The 8,920-nt window shown below is 38.7% G+C and overlaps 1 protein-coding gene and 1 non-coding gene across 2 annotated transcripts in view; both read left to right on the forward strand.

The window, feature by feature from the left end:
* The window catches only part of ARMH4 (armadillo like helical domain containing 4), a 228,843-nt gene that overhangs the window by 42,866 nt on the left and 177,057 nt on the right, over positions 1 to 8,920 (forward strand). The window lies entirely within an intron of this gene.
* TRNAK-CUU lies at positions 3,890 to 3,962 on the forward strand. The gene has a single exon. It is a non-coding gene; the product is annotated as a tRNA-Lys (tRNA).

Genomic DNA, 8,920 nt, shown 5'->3' on the forward strand with positions numbered 1-8,920 from the left:
ATTGAGCGTGGTGGGCGGTGCGCGTGTACAGCAGCGAAGGAGGTGGGGTAAGGGGAGGGTAGCCGGGCTTCCTTCCTTTTCAGTTTCTGTCAATCTCTGTGTCGCTGAGCCACTCACAGGTAATCGACTTGTTTGAGGAGGGGCTCCATTCCATTTCCTAGAAGTTATTATTTACCTTTTATATTATTCCCTTCTTTCGCTACTTTATTCTTTCTTAAAGCAAAACGGAGAGATGTTCTTACACTCCTACAAAGACCAGAGAAAGTGATAGGGGAGAGGTCTCCCTTGACCCTGGGAGTCCTGGTTCCGACCCAGTATCTTGAGGGCATCCCCTTCCCTTTCTCACAAGAAGGAAGGAAGTTTCACTCTAAAGTGCACGTGTGCGCTCAGGTCGGAATTTTACAGAAGCATTAGCACCTTTTCTATGAGTATAACTCTATTTAGTAGAATTAAGGATAAGACTGATTATTTACTGAGTTCTAATATGTCCCAAGTACTGTGTTGAACACTACTGATAAAAACGGTGAAGGAGATAATCCTATCCCTCATGGAGTTTACATTCAATGAGAGGAAATGAACCAAAAAAAAAAAAAGTAAATAGGCAAAATAGTTGCACCTTGTAGTTAAAAGGGAGAAGAGACAACAGAGGTTTGAACTTTAGGCCTGGTACTTAGGGAATGACTTTCTGATTGGCTAATATTTAAACTGATTGTTATAGGAATATAAGCTTGTTATAGGAACTGTCAGGTCAGTCTGACCTGTCACGGTGATTAAGGGGTTGAGGTGACAGGAGGTGAAATCAGAGAAGACATGAGACCGGATCTAGTGGTTTGGATTTTAATCTGGTTGTAAATGGAAGGCCATCAGCATCTTTTTTTACCTGTTAAATACTTCAGTGTATATTTCCCCCCAAACAAGAACATTCTACATATTCACAATACAATTATGAAAATTAGAAAATTAACAATACTATTTTCTAATCTACACACTTTATTTAGATTTTGGCAATTCTCTCAGTTCCTTTCATAGCAAAAGAAAATCCAAGATCACCCGTTGCATTCAGTTGTCATGACTCTAGCCTCCTTTAAGCTGGAAAATAGTTGCTTAATATTAGGTTTCATGGCATTAACATTTTTGAAGACTACAAACCATTTATTTTATGGGATATCCCTCAATTTAGGTTTGTACGATATTTTCTCATGATAGGATCCAGGTGATACATTTTTGGCAGGAATGCCACAAAAGTAACCTTGCATTCATATTAGAGCATTAATATTAGGAGGCACATGATGCCAATTTGTTCCATTACTGATGATGTTAACTTTGATCACTTGCTTAAGATTTATCCACCATAAAGTTTCTATTTTGCCCTTTGTAATTAATAAATATCTTGTGAGGAAATACTTTTGACACTATCCTTGTAAATATCCTGCTTCTCCTCAATCTTTCACCCACTGATTATAGTATCTGATGATTCATATTTGAATGGATTATTGTTATGATGCTTGCTAAATGGCGATTTTCTAATTCCATCATTCCTTCCACATATATTATTGCCTTTCTACTGTCAGGTCATCAGCAGTCTTTTAAGCAGGGCAATTATATGATCTAATTTATGTTATTAAGTGATCTCTCTTGCTTCAGTGTGAAGACTGATAGATAAGGGAAAGTAGAAGCATGGAGACTAGTTGGAAAGCTATCGTAGTCCTGTGGGCAAGAAATAACAAGAATGATTTGGACTAGACAGTGGCGGTGGAAGTGGAAATGTGCAGATGGATTTTAGATATGTAGGGCTTGCTGAAATATTGGATGTAGAAGAAAAGGGAGAATGAGGAATTTCAGTTGCTTCTCCCGCTAATGAAGCATTATAATGAATGGTTAGTTTTTATACTTGACCAAATGGATAAAAGATTTGAATTTATTTGGAAGGCAAGCCATTGAATTTACCTAACCTTCATTGAAATATTCTAGCTGCAATTTTTTCATGAGGAGTTTTAACGAGAGTATTTTGACCAGGGTAGGCCAATAAAGTGCTGAAGAAAGCTTGAAGGTAAAATAAATACTCCAGACTTGGTTAGGGGTTCAGTTAAACTTTTAACTAACTTCACTATTTGTGTATGATAAATGTGATTTGAGTGCCCAGTGACTACTATATATTCATTAATTAAGAATCTGGAGCTCTGTGGCGCCTGAGTGGCTTAGTCAGTTAAGCCCATGGCTTTGGCTCAGGTCATGATCCCAGGGTCCTGGGATGGAGCCCCAGGATGTCGGGCTCCCTCCTCAGCAGAGGAATTTACTTCTCCCCCTCCCCCTGCTCATGTGCTCTCACTCACTCTCTCTCTTTCAAATAAATAAATAAAATCTTTAAAAAAAAAAAAAAGAATTTGGAGCTCTTTCTGAACTTATCAGATGAATTGCCTATTTGGGAGGTGGACTCTTGATGTATCTTGTATCTTGGAAGAATGCATTGAATTGTGGTCTCAGGTTTTTGATTTGCCTGATTCACTGGGAAACTTAAAAGGTGTGGGTATGGATTTGTTTGTTTTAATTAAGTTACTCCAAATTACTTTTGGAAGTAGTGCATATAAAATTGGTATGTAATTTGCACGTATCTTTCTTATAGGATGGTAAGCTTTTTAAGGTTTTCAGAATCTGTTTTATATTTCTATCTATCAGAATACATACCGCAGTGCTTTGTATATGGTAAGTACTTAATAAATGTGTTGAAAATATAAATTAATATCCCAGGTACATTCTGCCAACTTATAAAAATAAACCAGAGTTTGCAATTGCAAGAAAAAAACTGTTAATGAATAATTGTATTTTAATACTTTATAAATCTTGAATTTTTAAATATTCTACTTAAATCCTAGGCATACCTTAAGTAATTTAAATGTATAATATTATTTTATGCCATACCTTAATATTTTTTTCAATTAAGTAGCTTCGAAAATGTGATGATCAGTGTGTTTAATTTCTAAATGCTGAACTTCAAGTATTCTTGTTATTCTTTGTTATATACAATTAGGCTTTAGATTGCCCCCATCACAGAGATTTGCAGAGTTTGAGATTTGAGACTAGTATCTCAGAATATGAATATCAGATTTGCAGATTTGAGACTAGTATCTCAGAATATGTATATTTCCATAGGAGATTATTCCATTGTCTCAGCTTGTCAAAATTTGATCAGAATCAGTTCTTCTCTCTTTTCCTCTTAGAATTAATATTCTTTACCATAGGATTCAGTGATTCTATAATCCTTTCATCCCCGCTTCTGTCATTTGAAGTGGGTGGTACTAACAACCTCGGAGAGTCCTGTCTCCATTGTCAGGCAGTTACTGGAAAGAGATCTTATTTTAATTGAACCAGAATCCGCTTCCTCAATTTAACTCTCCTTGGCTAGATCTTATTAAAGGAAAAATAGCTCAGCGCTACTGTTCTTCAGTGAAACTAACATCACAGAGGTTGGACTTTGTTTTCTAATGTTGCCCCCCAAATTGTAGGAATCCAATTTGCCTTTTGGTAGAAAGTCGCCAGCCTTAATAAGTGTTCCTGCAAAGAATATAACACATTTGGCAGTAAATATTTTAAAACACAAGAAAAAAGATTCATTCACTCTGTAATAATATAGACTTGCATAAGTTTTAAGTGATCTTGGGATACACACGCCATAAAAATTATTAAATCTAAAAAAAAATTTTTAAATATTAAATCTAAGAACAATTAAAGAAATGTTTTAAAAGATTCTTAAAAATAGTTCGGAAGTGCTTATCTATTATATGTTACAAAATTCTTTTATGAATAAAAATAATGGTGGAGGAAAAAAAAAAAAAAGCAAATGTAGTTGAATACTCATCAAGAGAGAGAAAAACGCCGTCGCTCTCCGAGCGCCCGGCTAGCTCAGTCGGTAGAGCATGGGACTCTTAATCCCAGGGTCGTGGGTTCGAGCCCCACGTTGGGCGAGTGTTTTGGGATTTGATACTTTCTATTTTCACCTAAACATTTTAGGGTTTCTCCAAAGTATTATAACTAAGGAGAGTTCTTTAAGCCAAATTAATGCAAATACTTTCAACATTAACCAAATCTATGGAAAAAAAGACTTCATTTTGCAAACAAAACAGGTCTCACGCTTGCGCACTTGAAAGTAAACGTTTCTCTTCCGCGATGCCTCCCCCAACCACCACGTTAAGGCACAGAGGACACTGAAAGGTTTAAAGTCGAGACTGGTTTTCTGTGTTACTGTGCAGACTTGCATAGTTGTTGGTAGAGGGCGATTTTTCCTTTTGTCAGAACAAAATGATGAGCGCCAATCCGGGCAGCTTTCCAAGAACTAAGAGATCCTGTGTAAAAGCTGTCTTCCTTTCACGTCTGTTTTACGTTTTCGTCCTCTCAATATAGGGCGTGTCCTGAGGAAAGGGGCGGGAGGCGGGCGAGGAATCCCCCCTGCAGGAATGAAGAAAGAACGCCGTGAGAAACGCTTCTTTCCGTGGTCGGCCCTACACGGACCGTGCATACACCCAGTTTTCTTCCATTGTTCCTGGGACCGTACTTGGGATCCATCCGTCCAACTGGGTGGAAATCGGGAGGTTAGTATTCTGTTAAGGGTGAGGCTCTTTGACACAGGGCACAAGAGAGCGGAGATGTGAACATTCGGAGAGGCGATTAGGTATTTGGGGGAGGCAGGACTTCGCCTTCTTCCCCGCTCTCTGAGAAGTTTGAAGTGATCAGCAAGAGAAAGCTCGCCGCCCGGAGGCCCGTCCCAGGAGCTCACTGACCCCGCCAGGAGGGGCACGATCCAGGCTCCCAGCCCAAGCCAACCGCACCTAAAGCACCAGTGTCTACACCTCCGCAGGTCATCCAGCGGCTTTCCTCCTACCAAACGACCATTTTTTCCTCTCCCTTCCTTCAACAAACAAACATGCTGTTATTTATCTTAAAACAGAACAAAAACTTTGACCTAATTTTCCCGCAGGCGGTTACCATTCGATTTCTCTGCAGTCGTCTAAGCTCACCATTCGTCTCCCAGCCCCTTCAAAAAAGACCAAAAACCACACCTGTAGTTGAACCAGTTTGGTTTATTATACATCGCATAGGGGGATGTGGGGTGTCTGTTATGAGGGTGTTAGAAAGAACCTATTATAGGATCTGGGCTTTCCTTGGGTAATTTTGCGGGGGTGGGGACCCCTAACAAGTGAGGGCCCCTTCTGGTTTGGGTGTTCTCAAAAGCAAGGGCAATTCTGCCATCTCCATAAAACTTATTAATAGGAAGAGTAGACTAAAGGAGGGATAAAGCTGAGATTGGTAAAGTCACTCATTTAGCAAGAGGATGTGTGCTGTTTCCAGTTGGACAGTGACCAATTTGTCTCAAGTGGATTTTCTGTGAGTCTGCAATGCAATCCCAGGCCCCCTGCACTTCTGACCAATTGGCTATAAATCAGGGATTCCCATAATCCTCTCCTCCATGTTGATAATTTCCTAGAATGGCTCACAAAACTCAGAAAAAGTTTACTTATTCCGGGTTTATTATGGATACAACTCAGAACCCCCGTATGGAAGAGGTGCATAAGGCAAGGCTTCCATGCTGTCTTCTGGCACATCCTCCTCCCAGTGCCTGGGATGTGTTCACCATCCTGGGAGCTCTCTGAACCCCACAGGTTAGGGATTTTTAATGGAGGCTTCAACAGGTAGGCATGATTATTAACTCAATTTCCCATCCCTCTCCTCTCCCTAGAAGACAGGGTGTGTATGCACGTGCAAAAGTTCTAAGCTTCTGTGGCTTGGGTCTTTCTGGTGAACAGCCCCTCATCCTGAAGTGATCCAGGAACCCATCAAGAATTATCTCATTAGAAAAAAAGACACTCTTATTACCCAAGAAATTCCAAGGGAGTTAGGATTTCTGTATAAGATGCTCCTAACACCCCCATCACACAGGAAATTACAAAGATTTTAGGGAGCTCTGTGTCAGGAACCAGAGACAGAGACCAAATATGTATTTACATCACACTTGCCTAACTTCTCTTTGTTCAAGTCATAAAGGAGCCCAACCCTAACCACTGTTTTAATCAGCAACTACCCCACCATCTACTTTACCCTACACTGTTTTTCCCGTAAGTTATTTTCTAAGTCACTGTTACTCTGTTTCTTCACTTTCTCCACCCCTTAGAATGGAAGATTTTTGTCTTGGCTCATTAATGTATCGCAAGCACCTAAATTAGTATCTGGCAGATGTTCAATAAATACATGCTGAACTGGTGAATTAAGTAGGGTGTATTAGTTCCCCTGGGCTGCTCTAACAAAGTACCACAAACTGGGTGGCTTAAAACAATGGAAATTTATTGTCTCACACACAGTTCTGGAGGCTAGAAGCTTGAAATCGAGGTGTACACTGAGTCATGCTCTGACAGGCTCTCTTGAACATTTTATGCTTGTTTCTGGTGTCACCAGCAATCCTTGGTGTTCCCAGGCTTGCAGCTGCCGAACTCCCATTTCTGCCTTGGTTATTACCTGTTTTCTCCCTATGTACCTGTCTCACATGGCATTCCCCTCACATTATAAGGATACTGGTCATATTGGGTTAGGGTCTACCATAATGACCTCATGTTAATTTGATTATATCTGCAAAGACTCTATTTCCAAATAAGGCCATATTCACAGGTACTGGAGGTTAGGACTTCAACGTATCTTTCTGCAGCACACAATTCAACCCCTAACAGAGGGCTCGATTCCTTAACCTCAGCCAATAGGTGTCTGTCACTTTATAGCTACCTACCTATAAATCTCTATTTTAGTCAGAGATCTTTTTCATACTATTCAGTGATGAAAAATCTCATAAATAATTCAACAGAATTTTAAAAATCACGTTTACTACAAAAAATGATGTTACTAGTGAATCCATACTATTGATAACTAATGGTACACCTACTCCTGGCAATCCCACTGAGAGCTTTCAAAGTTAAGAAATAAAGGGGCAGGGCCCCTGGGTGGCTCAGTTGGTTAAGCGACTGCCTTCGGCTCAGGTCATGATCCTGGAGTCCCGGGATCGAGTCCCGCATTGGGCTCCCTGCTCGGCAGGGAGTCTGCTTCTCCCTCTGACCCTCCCCCCTCTCATGTGCTTGCTCTCTCTCATTCTCTCTCTCTCAAATAAATAAATAAAATCTTAAAAAAAAAAAAATAAAGGGGCTTTGTTCTTATGGAGCTTACATTCCAGAAAAGATAAAACCTGTATAGAAACAATTACAAGGTGAAAATTGTAAGTGCATCAGTTATAGATATGTGCTTATGGGAAAAATGACTACTTTGGGGGAAGGGTGCTATAGAAGAGTGGCAGGTCAAAGGATAAAAGAACCTCACTTTTCAGAATGAATATATTAGGAAACTGGATGGCAAAAATGATCTTTCATAGCTTTAGTCACGGCTTTTAATATAGTTTTCAAGTTCTTCACGACCCAATCCTAAATTATAATTAGCAATGCTTCATCCCAATGCCAAATGTTTTAAGATTTTGTATAGAGAATTCAGTTCATATAGACTGGAATAACTCCAATTCTTAAAATTCTACTCATCCTTCAGGAACAAGGGTAAAAGTATATAGTTTTCTTCAACTCCCTGCTCAGAATTAACTACATCAGATGGGTTGAGGGATGGGGTAACCGGGTGATGGACATTAAGGAGGGCACGTGATGTGATCAGTACTGGGTGTTATATACAACTCATGAATTATTGAACTCTACATCTGAAACTGATGATGTACTATATGTTGGCTTATTGAATTAAAAAAAACCCCAAATATTATTTACATGAAAAAAAAGTTAACTACATCACTAACAAGCAATTGATATCCTTAAGGCTGCTACCACATTCTGTCTGTATCATCAGTTGTGTACCCGCCACTTCTGTTAATCTGAAAACCTCCTAAGGGTAAAGGTCCATGTCTCACTGTTGTAGCATTTAACACACAGCAGACAGTCAATAAATCCTGAGTCTTAGTCTTGTGCTACTATAGTAGTAGTAGTACATGGTGACAAAGTACAGCTAGTATTTTTTAAATGCACACACACACATACACACCAGTTCTTTCCTTTTTTTTTTTTTTTCCCTTAAATTCTTTCCTATTCTTAATGCCAGGAACCAGCTCTTTCAAGGGTTGGTTGGTGCTGGTATCTTCACACGTAAAGTATATGGCAAAACTAGGAAGGACCCAAAAAGGACAATCAAAAATGACTAAACTATAAGAAAGAATGGACATGGGTTATACAGTCCAGAAAATATATCAATTCCTACTCTGTCTTCAGGAATATGAGTACATTCTTCAGGAATAGGTGTATGTACTTTCACAGGCACCTGGAAAGAATAAAACCAGCAAAATTTCAGTAAGAGGTAGTTTGTTAAAAACAAATCAAAACAAATAAAAATTAAAATTAAATGGTGACTGAGTACACATTTCCAAGAACCCCTATCCTGAGAAGATAAAAAGTACAAAAGAGATTAAAAACATTATGAATACATGTTTATAAAGCAGTTTCATAAAAATACGTAAAATATCTTTGCATAAAAATGAAGTGTCTTTCTTCTTAGAAATGTAGAATTATTCATAAAGAAACTGTAAAGTTAAAAAGGAAACATTTCCATACTTTGCTTAACAAATGTTTACCTAATCTACTAAGCATTCTCAGTCCAAAGGGTCAAATATATTCCTGGAAAAGTAGCATTCTAACATGGACAGATAAATACCAAAACAAAAGGATTTGAAGGAAGAGACCCATGTTAATATTTGAAATACCTGGTAATGGTTAACATTATTTCTTCTTTAAATGAAACAACTGCTAAAAATAATGAAACTGATGGATTCTCCAATGCTCAGGGCAGATTATGTGAATTGTGGAGGGACAATGTTATTATTCTTTCTGTAAACTAAACTATG

Source organism: Mirounga leonina, unplaced genomic scaffold (assembly GCF_011800145.1).
Source record: "Mirounga leonina isolate KUSES-001 unplaced genomic scaffold, KU_Mleo_1.0 Mir_82, whole genome shotgun sequence".
Taxonomy (NCBI): domain Eukaryota; kingdom Metazoa; phylum Chordata; class Mammalia; order Carnivora; family Phocidae; genus Mirounga; species Mirounga leonina.